Source organism: Pantherophis guttatus, chromosome 4 (genome assembly GCF_059756535.1).
Source record: "Pantherophis guttatus breed Tessera chromosome 4, ASM5975653v1, whole genome shotgun sequence".
Taxonomy (NCBI): domain Eukaryota; kingdom Metazoa; phylum Chordata; class Lepidosauria; order Squamata; family Colubridae; genus Pantherophis; species Pantherophis guttatus.
Window position 1 is genome coordinate 146,667,687 of NC_142066.1, and position 19,826 is coordinate 146,687,512.

Sequence of the window (19,826 nt, forward strand, 5' to 3'; positions counted from 1 at the left end):
AAAAAGTTCATAAAATGGGATGCAACTTATTTATCTTGGTTAGCAATGAAAATTTTGGGCTCCATTGTGGTCGTAGGTCAAGGATACCAGTATGATTAATTTCAGGTTCCCTTGCTCCTTTTTTTATCTTCATATTTTATTACATGGGAAAATAATATTACATTAGAACATTAGCCGTGGTGGTGCAGTGGTTACAGTGCAGTACTGCAGGCTACTTCTGCTGCCTGCCGGCTGCCTGCAGTTTGGCAGTTCAGATCTCACCAGGCTCAAGGTTGACTCAGCCTTCCATCCTTCTGAGGTGGGTAAAATGAGGACCCAAATTGTTGGGGGCAATATGCTGACTCTGTGAACCGCTTAGAGAGGGCTGTAAAGCACTATAAAGTGGTATATAAGTCTAAGTGTTATTGCTGTTAGACCAGCCTTTTATTCTGTCTTTATATCTTTTCTAAGATAGACTTTGCTGAATGTGGTTTTGTTGAAACATTGATGGTTCTACAGCTCAAAGCCATCATTCCTATTCCAGATTGATTTTTTAAAATTATTTTTTATTTTTTATTATTCATATTTCTATGCCGCCCACTCTCCGAGAACTCTGGGAGGCTTACACCAAAGACAGTATACTAAATAGCATATTGCCCCCAACAATCTGAGTCCTCATTTTATCCACCTCGGAAGGATGGAAGGCTGAGTCAACCTTGAGCCGATGAGATTTGATCCGCTGATCTGCTGAACTAGCAGTCAGCTACAGTAGCTGCAGTACTGCACCCTAACCACTGCACCACCTCACTCATTCACTTTTTGCAGAGTAACATTTGAAAATGATTGGGGAGTTGTCTAAATATCATGTTAACTGTAGAAAAAGCAGCCCTCAATACCTATCCATGAAAAAAATAATAGGGATGAGTTGTCTTTATCTATTATTATTTATTTTATTTTATTTATTAAATTTATTTGCTGTCCATCTTGTATCAAAATAACTCTGGGCTGCTTATAGTATTAATATATTAAAATCCTAAAAGATAAATATTTCTAAAATAGCAATAGCACATAGACTTAGATACTGCTCCACAATGCTTTACAGCAGCAGTCCTCAGTCTTTGCAGCTTGGTGGTCTGGCAGGGGGACGGTCAGGGAACTGGGCCACATAAACAGTGGGCAGGCACGCATGTGTGCAGCTCGACTAGTGTGAGCGGCGGGCTGATGTGCATGCGTGTGCTTGCACACATTCCAGCCAGCAATTTGCATGGCCTAATTCCGAATAGGCCATGGCCTGGTAGTGGGCCATAGCTCAGGGGTTGGGGACTCCTGCTTTACACCACTCTCTGAGCAGTTTACACAATCAGCATATTGTCCCCAACAATCTGGATCCTTTTTTTACTAATCTCATGGTAAAAATGGAAATCATAGTCGAAATAAAATTATAGTTAAAAGTTTGGGAAGGAGAAAACATGATGTGTGGGGATGGGATTGCCTCTTAACTCATCAGCCACCTCCAATATGTTATTCCCCCATTAGGCCCCAAAGCCATCTGGTAGAACAAGAGTTCAAGCCAGAAGATTCATGTGGAAGGTCAGGAGGGTGGAAGCCAATCTAACCTCAGGGGTAGCTTTATCATTGTTTGCCTGAAACCTATACATCCTCAGAAGTAAGCGATTACAGCTAGTCCTTGACTTACAACCATTTGTTTAATGACCATTTAGATTTATAAAGGACTCTGAAAAAAATTACTCGCAGCATCCTCTTAGCAATAGAATTATGGTCCCAGTTGTTGTAAATCAAGGGCATTCTATAATGCTTTTGCATCTGAATAATATAGTTGATTTAGTGAAGCTTTTAAAATATCCCATTCAAAATTGCTATAGAGAGCCAGTGTGGTGGTGTAGTTAAAGCACAAGGCTAGCACCTGAGAGATTATGAATTCTACTTCCCCCTTATGCATGAAGTCAACTGGGAGAATTTGGGCAGTCTCTCTATTTCCACTCTAAGAAGATGGCACAGTAAATCATTATGGAAATCTAGCCAAGAAAACTGCAAGGACTATTCAGAATAACAGAATTGGAAAGGAACTTGGAGGTCTTCTAATCCAGCGGCTCCCAACCTTATGGGCACCAGGTTCTGGTTTCATGGAGAGAGGTTTTTCTGCAGATTGGAGGAAGCATGGTTTCACGTGCTGCCTGCATCCTGTGGATGGGGCTTCGCTTGTTTGTGCACCCTGGTTTCTGGCATGCCATGGCCTAGTCCAGGTTCATGGACCAGGAGTTGGAGAACCCTGTTCTAGTTCAACCCCCTGCTCAAATAGGAGATCCTATATCATTTCAGACAAATGGATGTCCAATCTCTTGGAGTTCTTCTTCATGGAGCATCCACAACTTCTGGAGGCAAACTGTTCCACTGGTTGATTGTTCTGTTAGGAAATTTCTCCTTAGTTCTAAACTGATTCTCTCCTTGATTAGTTTTCATCCATTGCTTCTTGTCTTGCCTTCTGGTGCTTTGGAAAATAGGTGGACCCTTCTTCTTTGTGGCAGCCCTTCATATATTGGAACATTGCTGTCATGTCACCCCCTCAACCTTTAACTAATTAGTCCTAGGACTAGTTCACCAGACTCAACAGTGTATCAAAGGATCAGACAAAAAAAAAAAATCTTTATAAAAAGGCAAATATTGTTTGAAGTCAGGCTCAATTTATGGTTATAGCTATGCAGCCTTTTTGCCAACATAAAGAAGTGCTTTGTTCCTTTTTATGATTTCCCCCCGAATTGTTTATTGATAGATTTATTGGAAGCATTTCTACGCTGGCCTACTCTCAGTGGCTCTAAGCTGCGAACAATAGAATCAGTTAATACAGTTATAACATTCCTATTCAGAATTTTCATGCAACCTCTTGATAAGCATGGACCAAAGGTCGGTGTGATAGTTTTTGTTGACTGGGGGGCTCCCACTTGTAGTTGATGATCTTATGACTTGATCTTATTTTGTGACGTAAAGATCAAATTATGTGCTGTTGGATAGTTGAATGTTTTGAATGGTTTCAAGGGGCAATAAAAAAGCTAAAAAGTGAACAGTTGCTGAATTTTACACCTTTGTGTTCCAAATATTACAAGCACTTTATGCAGCTAAGAAATGTGGGCAGCTCCTGTTATCTTGGGTTGGTGAGGAATTTGGAAAAGAATTTGACAGGAAATCTGAGATAAATTCTCATTAGCAGCCCATAGTTCATCTGTTTAAGTTTAGTGGAAAATATAAAAGCTACCGATAGATTTATAGGTGAATAACTCTGATTCAGACTACAGTGAGGCCTATTAGATAATTAAAGCTTTTTAGCACCTAGGGCAGTGATGGCTAACCTTTTTGCCTTTGCGTGCCAGGAAGGTGGTGGGAGTGGGGGAGGTTCACACACACGCGTGCCCACACCTATAATTCTATGCGCCCTGCCCTGCGCATGTGTGCCCAACCCCCCCCTTGCTCCTGGCCCGTTTTTCTTTATCACCTGGCTCCAGATCCTCTCTATGCATCTGGGGAGGATGAAAACAGCCTTCCCCACCTATCCCCAGGCCCTCCAGAGGCAGAAAACAGCCTGTTTCCCTACTTCTGATGGGCCCAAAAGGCCTGAAAATCAGGTGGCTGGCACACACATGCACGCCAGAGCTGAGCTGGCGTGCCCACTGATATGGCTACACATGCTACCTGTGGCACGTGTGCCATAGGTTTGCCATCACAGACCTAGGGTATCTTTAGCACAAATACACATTTGGGGAGGGTTATTTCTTCCTTTTTTTAATATGGTAGTGCTGCTGATACACTGCAGCTGATTCCAACTCAGGTTACAAAAAAGTAATACAACCACTACTTTCTCCTAAAGGCTAGCTGTGAATGCAGAATGCTGTAGTCCTACAAGCTTCGAAGATAGGATTTTGAGGCTGCAGCTATAAAACCCGTCTCTTTAATCATTCAAAGCCTATTGATTGGGTTGATGTCACAATGATTTATTGAATAAAATGCCCTTGATTGGTTTTATGCAATATGCTATGCTAAAACCAAACAAATCATATGGGTCGGAATGAGATATAAATCAGGGTCCCATTCACAATCACTCAAATGTCTAGAGTTGCATCCAGTAATGCATTAAAAAAACTTTTTTATAGAATTAATTTAGGTATGCTGTCCTACTTAATACTGACCAGAATGAGATTGACATCTGCATACATGTAAAATATGTTTACACAATTTAATGTAAATTTGAATCAGCCCATAATTCTTCTTTGGATGAATATGCAGCATGGAATATCCTATCCAATTAAACACAATTATATCAGTAAAATGATAGGGCTTTTTTGTTTTTTGTTTTTAAATCCATCTACATACACTCCAAGGCTTCCTACTGATAAAAGACACATTCATCTTCTAGAGTCTACACACATTTGACAACATAATTCAATTTTTGAGGCCCATAAATCGGGAAAGAGTCTGCTAACTTTAAATTTTAAGGATCCTTTTAAGACTCTGCTATTCCATATCGTCCTTAAATCAGTAATGACCTCTTTGTCACTTTCAAGTCCTTTCAAGATTTTCCCCTTCCTGGTGTTATTCAGTAGAGTGCCCTGTCTCCTCCCTGTCTTGGCAGCCTCTTTTATAGATTTCTCCAAATTAAGAGTGGGGTGGGAACACCTGATTATTTTTCTGAGCCTTCTCAATCTTAACAGCGGCTTTGGTTCCCCCCCACCCCCAAGGGTTATGTAAAAGATACTTAGAGGAAAAGGAAAATGACCCTTGATTGCCTTTCTGTGGGAAATAACAAACCCTTAGGTGGTTCAGATTGGCTTATTTCATTACTCTTGGTTTTGGGAAGAAAAAGTTGCACACATGCACACACATACATGCATATAAATGTATAACTTAGTGGCATGGGATCATTCTGTCTTGGCCTGTTTCTAATGCAACAACTACAGACTTGCAAAGCCCATCATTATAAAATTTGGATGCATTAATTTCTGGTATACATCATGGTTGACACCTGGAATGTCCAAATGATTGACATCAGCTCAGAGATTTGGGGTTCTGTATTGAAACCCAGATACCCAATAAATATATAAAAGATTCCAACTGTAAGTACTGACCTGATAGATAATGGGTTAAGTGTCTCTCCATTCTGTAATTCTGCTTAAAGTCATTTAACATTTTATTATTTTTGCAAAATCATTGTAAAATCACATTGGGTTGTGATAGTGGACAATATATATATACTTTGAGTTGAAATGTTTGGATCTCGGTGTCTGCTTGGTTACCTAATTTGGTAATGGCACATTTACAAAAAGAAACTCAAAATTTCAGCTTTTCAACCATAGGTATAAATAACCCCTGTGTCGAAGTGATGGCAGCCTTTTGGTAATGAGACATTTTCAAGATGATGAAGTTCAGCAAATATCCAGGTCCAGCACAGTCAATTAAAATTGTTGCCTTCCACCAAATGGACTGAAAAGTTAAAGACTTATCTGAATTAAGTTTAACTTCTGAACAGTTCAATGACATGCTCATGCCATTTTCTTGGTAGAAGGACAGGAATGATTTACCATTTTGTTTTTCCAGAATATTTTTTGACTTTCCAGCCTTGCTTGGTGTCCCCTGATAATCTCCCACTGAACAACTGTCTAGTTAGACTGTAAAGCACTTGTGGATTTACATTCAAAAAAGTGTCCAGAACATGGAAGAAAATGTAACACCTTCTTGCAAGTCCTTTAAAGCAGCTGTACATTTTCTTGCGGTGAAAACCTAAGGAAAGATGTGTTTTGTTTAAAAAGTCGCAGATAGTTATATATCTGTGTATGCCATATATTCCAAAGCGCCTTTTGGATTTTAAATCTAAAGCAGGGGTGAAATGCTCCCGGATCGGACCAGATCGCCTGATCTGGTAGCGATCTTGGCCGGTGATTCGGCAATCCGGTAGCGATGGTAGAGCAAAGCTCCACCCACCTACCCGGGTGTCATTACTTGCTGGTTTTAACTTTCATTAAAAGTTAAGCTTAGCTTTTGAGCACAGATAAGAAAAACTCATTAATGAAAGTGAACCTATTTTAAACTGCAATGCAAAGTAGGTTGCTGACCCTATGCTATGTATATCAATGCTCTGTGATTTTATTTTCAAGTTCTGTGATAGCCCAGGTCTACAGATTTTGGCTGGATGGCTGTGATCTACAGATAGTGCTGAACAATTAGTTTCTCTCTGTTGGCTTGTAGTTAAAAGGAGCTCTCCCAAATTTCATTTTTCCACACACATACACACCCCAACTTAAATTGTAACCCCTTATGATAAGAAATGTCTGAAGAAGTTTCTCTCTTGTTCTTCTGTGGGGAAGCTTAAAGTGTGGACATCAACTCATCTTGCAAAAGGATTTCAGAGTGTTATTACAAACCAGCAGCCAAGCTGCTGCTTGCAGGATGGAGGCTTAAAAGAGCTATGGTGGTGCAGTGGTTAGAGTGCAGTACTGCAGGCTACTTCTGCTGACTGCCAACTGCCTGCAAATTGGCAGTTCGAATCTCACCAGGCTCAAGATTGACTCATCCATCCTTCCAAGTTTGGTAAAATGAGAACCCAGATTGTTGGGGGCAATACGCTGACTTTGTAAACCGCTTAGAGAGGGCTGTAAAAGCACTGTGAAATGGTATAAAAGTCTAAGTGCTATTGCTTTTGCTAATCTGCCATTGCATAACTGGTGCACCAATTGCGACCCTACTTGGATCAGGAGGCTCTCCTCACAGTCACTCATGCCCTTGTCACCTCACGGGTTGGACTATTGCAACGTGCTCTACATGGGGCTATCCTTGAAAAGTGTTCGGAGACTACAGTTGGTCCAGAATGCAGAGTTACAGTGGGTGCACCTAGATACACCAACATTACACCAATCCTCTGCGAGCTGCACTGGCTCCCTATCAGTCTCCAGGCGCAATTCAAGGTGTTGGTTATTATCTTTAAAGCCCTATATGGCTCAGGACCAGGCTATCTTTGAGACCGCCTTCTACCACATAGCTTCCAGCTAAGATCCCACAGAGTCTGTCTCCTCCGGGTCCTGTCAGCTAAACAATGTCGGCTGGTGAGCCTGCGGGGGAGGGCCTTCTCTGTGGCTGCCCCGGCTCTCTGGAACCAATTACTTCCTGAAGTCCGGACCGCCCCCACCCTATTGGCCTTCCGGAAAGCGGTGAAGACCTGGCTCTTCTGGCAGGCCTGAGGCTGTTGATCTCGTTATAGTGATCTTGCAAGACCCAGCCACAAATTGGAGTGTATGTGTTTTAATGTTTTAATGTTTTAATGTCTTCTTTTAACTTTTGTATGGGATACTGTTGCATTGTTTTATTCTCTGTTGTAAGCCGCCCAGAGTCCCTTGGGAGTTGGGTGGCATAGAAATGTGACAAACAAACAAACAAACAAACAACAAACAAACAATAATAAATAATAATAAGATTTATTGGAAGGCTATTTTGCTTTCCCCTATTACATCTACCCAGCCCACCAGGATGGGAAGATAGTCTCATTAAGAGGGATATACATCTGGTGGGACCACAAAAAAGGGCCTTCTTGGTATTGCCCCTTCTTTATGGAACATCATCCACCCCAAGGTTGGTTGGCTCCCATCTTGCTGCTGTTCCAAAAGGCCTAAAACATGCTTTTATCAGTGAGCATGGAGATCATGAATGAAGATGGAACTGATTAAATGCTGATTTGATTGTGTTATTGTTACCATGTGTGTGTAGGTGTGTGTAGATTTTCTTATGGGTTTTTATTATGTGGTGGAATTTTGTTGTTGTTGTTGTTGTAAGCTGCCTGGAACATCAACATTTATGTGTGAGTTGGACAGCTATATACATTTATTTAATAAATAATAAATAAGATACTCCAGGGGCTTTAGCCACATAGTTGTCAAATAATGCTCCCTCTTTCTTTATCTTTTTGAGTAGATGTTATAACAAATTGCCACCAATATTTGCAGCTTCCAAGGCCAAAGGTAGGTTTGATGCTTGCCACGTTTATCTACAGTGCAAACATTCTCACCGCAGCAAACATGTAAATATAATTGTTTAGGGTTGTACCATATAGATGTGTATAGATTTGTTTAACCTGCAGAAAGAAGCTACATTCTTAAGCTATTGGCCCTTCTGTTATTAAATAATGACATTGTATACCAGCTATAAAACTATTGTCTCTCTCAGTAGACCTGGTTCAATTGTTTTCTGAAACAATAAATAAAAACTAATTGAAATCCTTATTGAGAGCTCATCTACATTGCAAATACTTGCTCTGCTTGCATGTTGAATTAGCTTGAAATTAGATATCTTGATTATAGCTAAAATAAAAGAGTTATCTGGCTTAGTTTAATTGATTTAACTAATTTTCAGTAATTTTCAGAAATGACCTTGATGAATTGCCTTCAGATGGTGGTAGGAATGTTGGAAGCCTTTCAGATTGGTTTCTTTTGAGGAATGTATCTATGATATAAAAGCATCTATGACGTAAAAACATGTTGAGACTCTAAAAAGAGTGCAGAGAAGAGCAATGAAGATGGTTAGGGGTCTAGAGGCTAAAACATGAAGAACGGTTGCACAAATTGGGTATGTCTAGTCTAGTGAAAAGAAGGACTAGGGGTGACATGATAGCAATGTTCTAATATCTAAGTGACTGTCACAAAGAAGAGGGGATCAACCTATTCTCCAAAACACCTAAAGGCAGAACAAAAAGGAATGGATGGAAACTAATCAGAGAGAACTAACCTAGAACTAAGGAGAAATTTCCTGAGAGAACAATTAATCAGTATAATGGTTTGCCTTCAGAAGCTGTGGATGCTGCATCACTGGAGGTTTTCAAAAAGCGACTGGACATCCATTTATCTGAAATAGTACAGGATCTCTTGCTTGAGCAGTGAGTTAAGGCTAGAAGATCTCCAAGGTCCCTTCCAACTCTGTTATTCTGTTAAGTCAATTTTGGACCCATAATTACACATCTGGTTGGCAGAAGGCAAGGAAATTATGAAGCAAGGTAGCATCATGATATTTACACATGGATAAAATGGATTCAGGATTTCTGAATGATGCAATAAGCTTTCCAAGTACTGCATTTAGGAAATCCTGCTAAAATCCTATTTAATCTATGAATTGAGGATATAACATGGAAGGTTGACATGAATGCTTAAACACCTTTTTTCATATCTAAATTAAGTCCTGTTTTGGTAAAGAAAGATCTTTGGTAACTTTGTGAGAATACCTACACCAGGTTATTTTGGAATATTTGAAGTTTGTGGTTTAATCTCATTGTGATGCTGATGTTACTCTTTCAACTGGAACTCCAACTATTGTTTGAATCTGGTGGCAACTGAATGTGGTCCAATACACTCAAACCAGATGCAAGCCTTAGATCTTAGTGATCAGTAGACCAGCTAGTCACTGCCAAATCACATAGCACTATTGAAATCTGGGCTTTGTCCAATGCCAGCTGCTGCTTAATAGCTATAGTCCTTTCTAGAAATGATGGAGTTTGCTAAAGCAATCTGTGCTTTGGTCCCCTCTGAAGCTCTACATGGAACTGCCCTTGCACAAATGTACAGAAGGGCATACAAAGAGTGCAGATTGCAAAATAATATCTGGTTGGCAGATTCTGCAGACACCTTGGTGCCAAGACAGCCTCTTCAGAGATGGAATAGTACAGCAGCAGAGAATAACTTGTCCCAAAGGGATAAGTGAAAAACATAAGGATCTCTGAAAAACATACGGATAGTATCAGTAGCTTACATAAAAGGAAGTTATTTTCATATACCCAGTCTCAGAACTGTTTAGGCCTTTGATGGTGGGAACATTTTAATTGGAAAAAATAAGGCCATCATATTTATAAGTGATGTTCAAAATATATGCCAATTTTTATTCTAACATGTTATTTATTATACCACCTAAAATTTCTAAATATCTTCTATACAGACAAATTATGTGATGTTTACAAATTTCATGGACAAGATGAAACTCCATTGGCAACCAGACACACACTTACAAATACTTATTTATTAAACTACTATAATTTTCAGATTGATCTACCAAATGTTCACTTAATTGATAAGACACTTATGAAGCTAATAAGATCCTGAGAATCAGACAGAATCTTTTGACCGATTTCCTTAATACAGAAAGTTTAGATAAAAGCCACACTTAAGCTACTGAAATTTGTGGTTGAAAATCTTCAACAAGGGTTAATCCATATTTCTTTTAGGTAGTAGGTTCAATGATCAGATTGTTCTTACTACCAAGAAGATGCTTTTCGTATTCTCCTAACCTTCAAAATTTCTTCTTGGAAGAAGCTATCTTGTTGGTTGAGATGAAATGCTTTGCTATTATTTTATTCAATGATGTTTCTTCAACATGCTTTCTCTACATAGCCTTGATATTTCCTGGTGGTCTTCCTTTCAGGTATCAAACCCTGTTTACCTTTTTCAAACAACTTGGATGGCTAACTGCTACTTGCAACTAGCAACAAGAAATGTTTGGTTTCTTAGGTATTACATTCAGTCTTCACTTAATGCTCTTATGGTACTCTTCTAGCCTGCAGATTAAATCACCTAGTTCTTTCAAGCTCTAAGCCTATTTCAGATTTATTTGTGCCAAACGTAAGCTGCAGATGACACAACATCATTCAGCATGCAAAAAAATTAACCTTATCTTTCTTAACAGAGTCATACCTATACAGCACATTACTCAATTATAAATAGTTTATTCAGTGTAAGATTTTTCAGTAATTTATTGTAAGATTGGTTTCATTTATAATATTCCACTGGATGATTCACTAACAATGCTGTTTTTTTGAACAGTAGAAGTAGAATGACTCATGATAGCCAGAAACATTAGGACTAAAATGGAGTAATATGCAATTCAAAAAACAGCAACTTCAGAAATATTATTTGTTTAGTATGATTGTTATCTAGCAAGCTATCTGTTACCCCATTTCTATAAATTGTAGTCCAGTGTATGCTTGTTCAGAGTTTAGACCAACTGAATTCTATCTAGGTGAACATAAAATTGCAGCTGTGCTTTTTAAATATTTATTTGTTTGTTTGTTTATCATTTATTTATCATTTATTGCCTTTATTATTTTTACAAATCTCAAGGCGGTTAACGTATCTAACATGCTTTCCTCCTCCTTTCCCCCCACCCTCCACAACAATACCCCTGTGAGGTGGGTTGGGCTGTAAGAATTGGTCCAAAGCCAATTCGTTCTGACAGTTTGTTCTGTTGTATATTGTAACCCATTTCTTTCTGTTTTTCATCTGTTCAGATGTTTTCCTCTGTTGTATTCAGTGAGGCATATTGGCTTTTTCACTATTGCTGAAGACAGATCTTTTACTTTTTTTTACAGTGCCAAACATTTAGATGGCTTTTTTTTTGGTCTATCAACCATCATGAAATCCCCCCTCCCCCAGAAAATATGATTTGGAACTAAATAGCCTTGAAACATTTTGATATATGTTCCTTTTAATTCAGATTATAGCTGTACAATATCAGCTGTCTGTTAAGATTTGGATCCAAGCTCAAAATTTTACACAGTCATGGACTTTCCCTTAACTGCTATCTTAACAGTCTCTATTGTTTCTGATTCATTACAAATATGAACTTATTCATCTGCTGTATTATGATTCTACTTGATTTTTGTGAGAGGCTAATCATGTAAAATATTGCATGATACTATCAACTTTTCTCAAGGATCTGTATTTTTGATATGCAAATATTGATTTGGCTTGAATAGTTGAGGTGGAGGGAAGTAAGAGAAAAACCATTATTCTTAATACACCCCAAGACTAGGCCATCATAAATGTTAAAGTTCAGAGTGAAGAATAAAAAAAAACCATATATTAACCATATATTAACAATATTCATAAAAATCAAAGCAGTAGAACAAGTGATGTCCGGTGCCTGAAAACTCATTTATTTCATCTAGCTGGGCTGGCTTGATCCCATCCGTTCGGTTTTAATTTGAAATTGGTTTTAATTGGGTTGTTTTAAATTGTGGGCCGAAATTATTTAATTACCTTTTAAACTGTTTTTTAAATTTTGTATGCTCTGTTTTATCTTGGCTGTTCACCACCCTGAGTCCTGCTGGAGAAGGGCGGTACAAAAATCAAAATAAATAAATAAATAAATAGGGGTGTATATGTGTGTGTATTGTGTTTGTGAGTGAGAGTGGGCAGATATGTATGCATATATATGTATATTGTGAGTATATGTGTATATATTTTGTTTGAGTATACATAGATATTCATATAAACATACATACATACACATACAAGCACATATTTAGAAAAAATAAGGTATTTGGGCAGTTTGCTGTATTATTTTGATATTTTCAATTTAAGATTTTTTGTTTTATTTTGCGGGTTAGAGTTTGCTTATTGTTTAATTCAGTTATTTTTTACATTTTCATATATATATAACAATATATGCTAAACTACTTTTACCATAAAATAATATTTCAGTTATACTTATTTACCTTTTATATAATGTTTTATTGTTTTATATAATAGCTTGTTCTGTAATGTTTTCTGAAGTTTAAATAACATTTTTAAAGATAAAGTTCAGTTATCTATGTCAAAAGATCTTCATTGTTGTCTTACATATAAACTATTGTCATATAATAGAGGCTTTTATGGTTTGAGTGCCAAAATTGATTGTGACAGTATCTCATTTAGTCATTGGCTGTATCAGCTATGCTGGCTGGGGAATTCTGGGAGTTGAAGTCCTCAGATCTTAAAGTTACCATGGTTGAGGAACTTTGAGCTGTATTATATTATTGACTTTGAGATATAAAGGGAAGTGTTCATCAGGGATTAGAACAGAACAGAACAGAACAGAACAGAACAGAATTCTTTATTGGCCAAGTGTGATTGGACACACAAGGAATTTGTCTTGGTGCATATCCTTTTACGGCCCTTTTCACAAGCACAGGACATAAACTAGGCCTCATTGTTCAAAAACAACTCCACAGAATGTGCCTTGCAGGATTCAGATGTGCAATGATCGTAGTTGTGACTACAAACAGGTTACCTGTGCATATATGATCATTTTTTTAAAAAAAATAATAATTTTTATTGAGTATAAATATTAAAAAAGACAAACATAACATATACACAACAAACATTTATACAGCATATACACAAAAAGATTATGATTTCTTCTTAAGCATTTTTTCAAAGTAACATTCTACAATTCTACTTATAATATATTCCTTCACCTCTCCTTAATCTAATAACATTTTTTAATATATATATTTAAATTGGTAATATTTCCCCCTATATTTTTGTATATTTCTTATTTTTAACCAATTATACCAATTATTCCATATTTTGTAATAATCTGATTCTTCTCTTTCTTGTAATTCTTTGGTTAACCTATCCATTTCAACGCATTCTAAAAAATTTTCTATTACTTCTGTTTCATATATGATCATTTTGAATAGAATCATTTATTTATTTATTAAATTTTTATGTCACCCTTTTCCTTTACAAGGTTTCCCTGGGTGGCCTACGAGTTATAAAACAAATAAAAAATAATTGAAAGATTAAAAGATTAAAGCAACATAGTATCAAAATATTATTAAGAACTGTACTAAAACTGAACTAGGAGAGGTAAGAGCTGGATGGGACAGAAATGAGGTCTCCAGTGGTGAACTCTCCTTCTCCCCTCCCTGGGGCAGGCACCAAACCATCTAGCAGGTTTTGATATCCTTCCAGAAGGTCAAAAGGAGGGTGCAGTTCTCACCTTCAGTGGTAGACTATTCCACAGGGCCTCGAAAGGTGCTTTTCAAAAGGCAACTGGACTTACTTTGTTTTTGCTTGAAGACATTTTGCTTCTCATCCAAGAAGCTTCTTCAGTTCTGAAGAAGGGCCGGGGCCACAGTGAAAAAAGCTCTTCTCCTTGAACCCACCTGCTTCAATTCCTTAGCAGACAGGATCCATAACAGGCCTCTTCTCCTGGTGTCATTAGGTAGCCTTGTCTCATTGGGGAGAGATGGTTCTTCAGATACCCTGGGTTTCAAAGGTAACACCCACAACATTTTGAATAGATGTCATGCTTTTCTATATCCAGTCCAGTTAATCAGTGATTAAGTTATGACATGCATGAACCTATGACATGCATGTCAAAGGTAAACCACCATGACGTACCAGCCAACACCCAACAGGAATTATTCTTGAAAGCATGTCCCATTCTTATGCAACTTTCAGAGGCTACACAGGCTGTACAATAATGGGGTGTTCTCTTGTACAGTCCTTCTGGAAATCACACAAGAGATACTCTCAACATGACCTTTGGACCCCCAACCCTGAAAATGAGTTTGTTTTACTTATATTTCATTTTTGCAACAATTTGACATTTCTTTATATAATACATAGCACTACACATGATTCAAATGTATTTTTTTTTAAATAAAAGAATTATTTCTCTTTTGTTCAAGGGAGTAAAGTTAGTCATTTTCTGAATTTTTGACATGCCGAGCCCAAAAAATCTGCCATCACTGAGTTAAACAGATGTTCTATCTAGTAAGGGAGGTCCACCCATCTCCCCCGCGTTATGTGTCCCTGCATATTTGATATAGATCACCATTTGCAGATATGCATTTATGCAAAATTTCTCTTTTAATCTGCTGGATGTGGTGCTAGCACCTGTGTTTTTAGAAAACTACTTCACAAAGTACTCACTTCTTTTGTGGCATCAGTTGCCTTCAGTTGTTTTCCTTACTTGCTGCTTGACATCGTAGACATTCTTGTGGGCCACAAATAGTTGGGACGTTATTAAAAGCATAAGCTAGGTTTTTCTTTTTTTAATCAAGGGCCTCCCATCAAGAATGCAAAATCAGTGAAAGCAGTCTTGCGCTCGTTCCAAGTTAGATTACTACGCAACTCGAATTACTTCAGCTGTTTCCCTTTTTTTTTTTTTTTGCTTCTTGCCTTTCACATGCTGGTCATGAAATGTTCAAGCTGATCTAATCGTTAAACAACAAGAACGAAAGAAGGATCAAAAAACGTCTTTGTAATTATCAGATTATCAAATTAAGCCCGAACACTAACCTATAGGTACAACCTAGAAGACAGTTCCCCTTCAAAACATTTTTGGGATTCAGAAGCTATAGAAGTAATCCTTGATTTACAACCACAATTGGGACCAGAATTTCGGTTGCTAAGCAAAGTGGTGGTTAACTGAGTTGCGCCCAATTTCATGAATTTTTACCACAGTTGTTAAATGAATCATTGCAGTTGTTAAGTGCACCCAGATCCCCCCCCCCATTGACTTTGCTTGTCAGAAGCCAACTGGGAAAGTCACAAATGATGATCGCATGACCTTGGGATGCTTCAACCTTTGAAAATATATGATGGTTGTGATGCACTTGAATTTTGATCATGTTACCATGGGAATCCTGCCACAGTTGTAACTGTGAGGACCAGCTGTAATTAACTTTTTTCATTATTGTTGTAACTTTGAACTGTTGCTAAATGAATGTTTGTAAGTCAAGAACTATCTATAAGTTGTCACCTAAAGTAAGTCCAATTATGTTTGATGTTCTATAAGGTAGACTGAATTGTAATTACTTATAGTAATTTCAGTGAATTATTTCATAACTACTATAAATATACTAAAGTCTTCGCAACCTGTTCTCTGTTGGTTGATATAGGCAACATCAATTCTTGGGTAGGGTAAGAGGCCTAGATTGCCAGAGGCAGGTGTATATGTATTTAATAGTGTCTGCCTTCTTCAAAACTCTTGTTAAATATATTTATTTTATTAATTAGATATCAGGATTTAGAGCTATGCAACCTTTTCAGGGTCACTTGAAAGAAAGCACACACAATGCAAGATAAGCCAATGGTAGAGATTCCTTTAAGGTAAACACCTTCTCTTCAGAAGGAGAAAATGAGATAGGTTTACAACCTAATCAATTCTTTTTTTATTGTTTCAATATGCAGTTTGCATAAAAAAATGTGGGTGTGCTAGTTTTAAATTTTGCGATTTAACATTTCTAATCTAAGGATGAACTCTTTTTTTTTTGGTGGGGAGATAATGTGTTTGTAAAAGATGTTTTAGGAAATATTCCAAATGCTTCAGTAAGCTCATTAAGAAAAAGTGTATGTTAATAGTAACACCAGTTCAGTAGAACTCTACTTGATTAAACAGTTCCTACCTGAAGCTTTCTGCATGCCACTACTGGTAGTCTCTATAAATGTGCCTTCTATGTTTTATGCAACAGCTTCTCACTGCATAATTCATTACAGATTTTTCCCCCTTTCATATTGACTCCAGAAAGTCTATACTACATGGCCCTAGACAGAAATAAATTTGCTGTCCAAAACCACTCTTACGTGACATGATTTTCAGATTCTTCCTGTAATCAAAAAATAAAAATTTCAAAAACATTGCATTAATATGAATGGAACAGTTCCTTCCTTCTCAGAGAGCCAAGTCTGTTTTTCATCATTATTATATACTTTTTATGACTAGATGGGTCAAGATGGTGTCTTATTTTTATTATTCATTACTAAGATTGTGCTATTGTTCCATGCCAAAGTGGCTGTGAGCCACACACAAGAAACATGAACAATTATGAAGTGTTAACAGACCCCTTCCTCTTCCCACAAAAACCTTACAATAATGTCATCTCTGAGGAGCAAGTTCAGATAAGCATCTCCAAACTTTGTAGAACAGCCAAGTTTATTCACTCTGGGGCAATTCAGCAGGGCAGTAGCAGTTCATATATATGTGGACACCACCCTTCTTCTTCTAGCCATTTCCTTTTTTAAAAAAAGATTCTTAAATCCCAATTTTATTATTTAGTATTATTATTGTTAGGTTCAGCTTGTAGCTTACTCCTAACTTGTTGGTCAGGCAATATATCTGTTTCTTTAAGAAACAACTGAGCCACGTAATCAGGGTTTGCTGAACCCTGTAATTAGGCTACAGTGCATACATAAGCAGCGCAGAGAAGCGTTCTTTCTTCTTGATTGTTCCTGTTGCTTCCTGCGTTTTTCTGCTGATTGGTGTTAGACTGAATTGTTATATGTACTGTATACCGAGAGTTATTATTATTAGGTAGTGAAACACCTATTTCTCCTTCCTCCTCATATTTTCCCCATAACAACAGCCCTGTAAGGTAGGTCGGGCTCAAAGAGAGTGACTGGCCTGAAGTTACCCAGCTAGCTTTCATGCCTAAAGCAGGAGTAGAACTCAAAGTGTGCTAGTGATTAACCCAAAGTCACCCAACTAGCTTCCATTCCTAAAATGGGACTAGAACTCGAAGAATCCTGGTGATTGGTCCAAAGACACCCAGCTGGCTTTCATGCCTAAGGCAATATTAAAACTTATCGCTTCCTGATGTCTGATCAGGTTTGGCCTGATGCCTTAAGGACTAAATTGTCTGAGAGATAGGCAGGAGTCCAGTAGGATCTAGGAAATAAAGACCACATAAAATATTGAGAATTATTAACTATAGTTATTCCTTATATATAGTAATAGCGTTGTTCCAATATTTGAGGGGCTGTCACAAAATAAGAAGGAGTCAACTTATTTTCTAAAGCACCAGAAGGCAAGACAAGAAGCAATGGATGGAAACTAACCAAGGGGAGAATCAACCTAGAACTATGGAGAATTGCCTAACAGTGAAAACAATTAACCAGGGGAACGGCTTGCCTTCAGAAGTTGTGGGTGCTCAATCACTGAAGGCTTCAAAGAAGACACTGGACAGCCACTTGTCTGGAATGAGCAGGGAGTTGGACTACGAGACCTCCAAGGTCCCGTCCCACTCTGTTCTTCTGTTAAATCTGTCAATGCCCAAGCAACTCCTTGCCTAAATAGAATTTCTTTTTCTTGCTGAATGGGAAGACTAATTCTAGTGGCCTGAAATCCTAGGAAGAAATTCTACTTCAGTTTTCCACAACCCTGACCCCTCTATCTCCAAACTTTCAATCATTTTGGCTATGGGGTAATGATTGTCACAATTCCTCCTATCTGAGGGGCATCTTATTAGGAAAGGCTGGTATTGAATTGTAACATTGGTGAATTATTATATGGGTTCCTTGTTCTAGACTCTAGGGAGTGCCACTACGTGTAGTTCTCAATTTATGACCATTAATTTAGAAACCATTTGAAATTACCATGGTGCTGAAAAAGTGACATGACTGGTCCTCACACTCACGGCTTTCATAGCATCCCTACAGGTACATGTCATGTATGTGTTTATGTATTTATGACAGTTACAGGATCCCATGGTCACATGATCACTATTTGCAACCCTTCATGACACCTTACATCGGGGGTGTCAAACTCAATTTCATTAAGGGCTGCATAAGGGTTGTGTTTGACCTTGGGGGCCAGGCTGGGCGTGGCCAGGTTGGGCGTGATGTCACTTGTGTCAGGGGCATCTGTGGTGGACTGAGAGTTCTGCCAGTGAAAATGGGGTCCCAAGCTCTGTTTTCAGCTGCAACAACCTCCTACTGCCCTCTGCCAGTGCTGGAAAAGGGTGGCAGGAGGCCGTCGTGCTGAAAATGGAGCCTGGAAGGGCCATGTGCGCCACTCCCAAGCTCCATTTTCATTGGCAGAGGTATTCTTTACTATTTCTGGGGCAACCCTGCGGGCCAGATTTAAGCAACCTGCAGGTTGGACCCGCCCCCCAGGCCTTGAGTTTGACACCCTTGCCTTACATCAACAAAGTCAGTGGAGAAGCCAGATTCACTTAACAACTGCATGGTTTGCTTAGCAACTGTGGCCAGAAAAGGTCGTAAATTCAGTCACATGGTGGCTCACAATACTTAGTAATGGAAGTTTCAGCCCCAGTTTTGGTTATAAGTTAGGAACTATCTGTATTCTAGCTTTTATTTCTTCATAATACTTAAAACAACTCTGAATCTGTAAAATTTCAATAAACTAGATTTCATGGTCTTATTTAATGATCTGATCTTTTATCTAGCTTTCCTGATATTTTCCTTTCATTTAACCTGCATAATCCTTTGTTAATTTCAGAAGCAGCTTATCTTTGTGTATTTCCCTTAATTGCAACCCTGATTCACCCCTCATTTTTTATTTGTTTTGTCCCTGGGAGGTCTAGATAGGCTGAGGCCTATGTAATCTAATGCTTCATCAATAGAATCACTTATAATCCAATTATCTTTCTTCTGATAAAAAAAACCCAAGTGCACCATATAATTGCTGGCAAAAAAAGTCCTAGGTTTTAAGTGCTGGATCTGACATTTATCAATTAAGGCCATTTCCTGAGTTCTGAAGTCACCAATTTTCATTATTATAGCAGCCTGTTCTCTAGCTGCAGCAAAACAAGCCACTTGAATCTCATCCTTGAATCTACTGCCTTTAAGTTCATGAACGTACGTTTGCCTTCGGGAGAGAGTTTTATTGCCACTTCCCCGATGAAGCTATGACACCTTGCTTGTATAAGTGCTGGAGTGATGTCAGTGAAGAGCTGATTGTTGATGAGTACAGCATGACTATTTGCAGCAAGGGAGCTTTGCACGTTGAAATGATCGTGCAAAGGTTATGAATATCAGGATATGGGCTTTCCCCTGACATCAGCCATTGGTGAGTTATCCACTTACCTAAATCATCCAAATGAAACTTGTGAGATTCACCATACAGGTAGTCCTCGATTTATGACAGTAGTGGAGCTAGCCCATCACTGTCATCAGCCATGACAATCTTAAATCAAGTCACCTACCTGATTTTATGATTGTTTTGGTGGCAAATATTAAGTGAACACCGTGGTGGTAAAGTGACTACCCCGGTCATTGGGCGATTGCCGTAGTTGTTAAGTG

At 38.2% G+C, this 19,826-nt stretch overlaps 1 protein-coding gene and 1 long non-coding RNA gene across 7 annotated transcripts in view; one reads left to right on the forward strand and one right to left on the reverse strand.

The window, feature by feature from the left end:
- DIP2C (DIP2 acetate--CoA ligase C (putative)) overlaps window positions 1-19,826 on the forward strand; it is a 370,070-nt gene that overhangs the window by 73,187 nt on the left and 277,057 nt on the right. The window lies entirely within an intron of this gene.
- Window positions 13,869-14,789, reverse strand: LOC148114383 (uncharacterized). Its single transcript, XR_015734125.1, has 2 exons — window positions 14,715-14,789; window positions 13,869-14,042 (listed from the first exon to the last, which is right to left on the reverse strand). It is a non-coding gene; the product is annotated as an uncharacterized LOC148114383 (long non-coding RNA).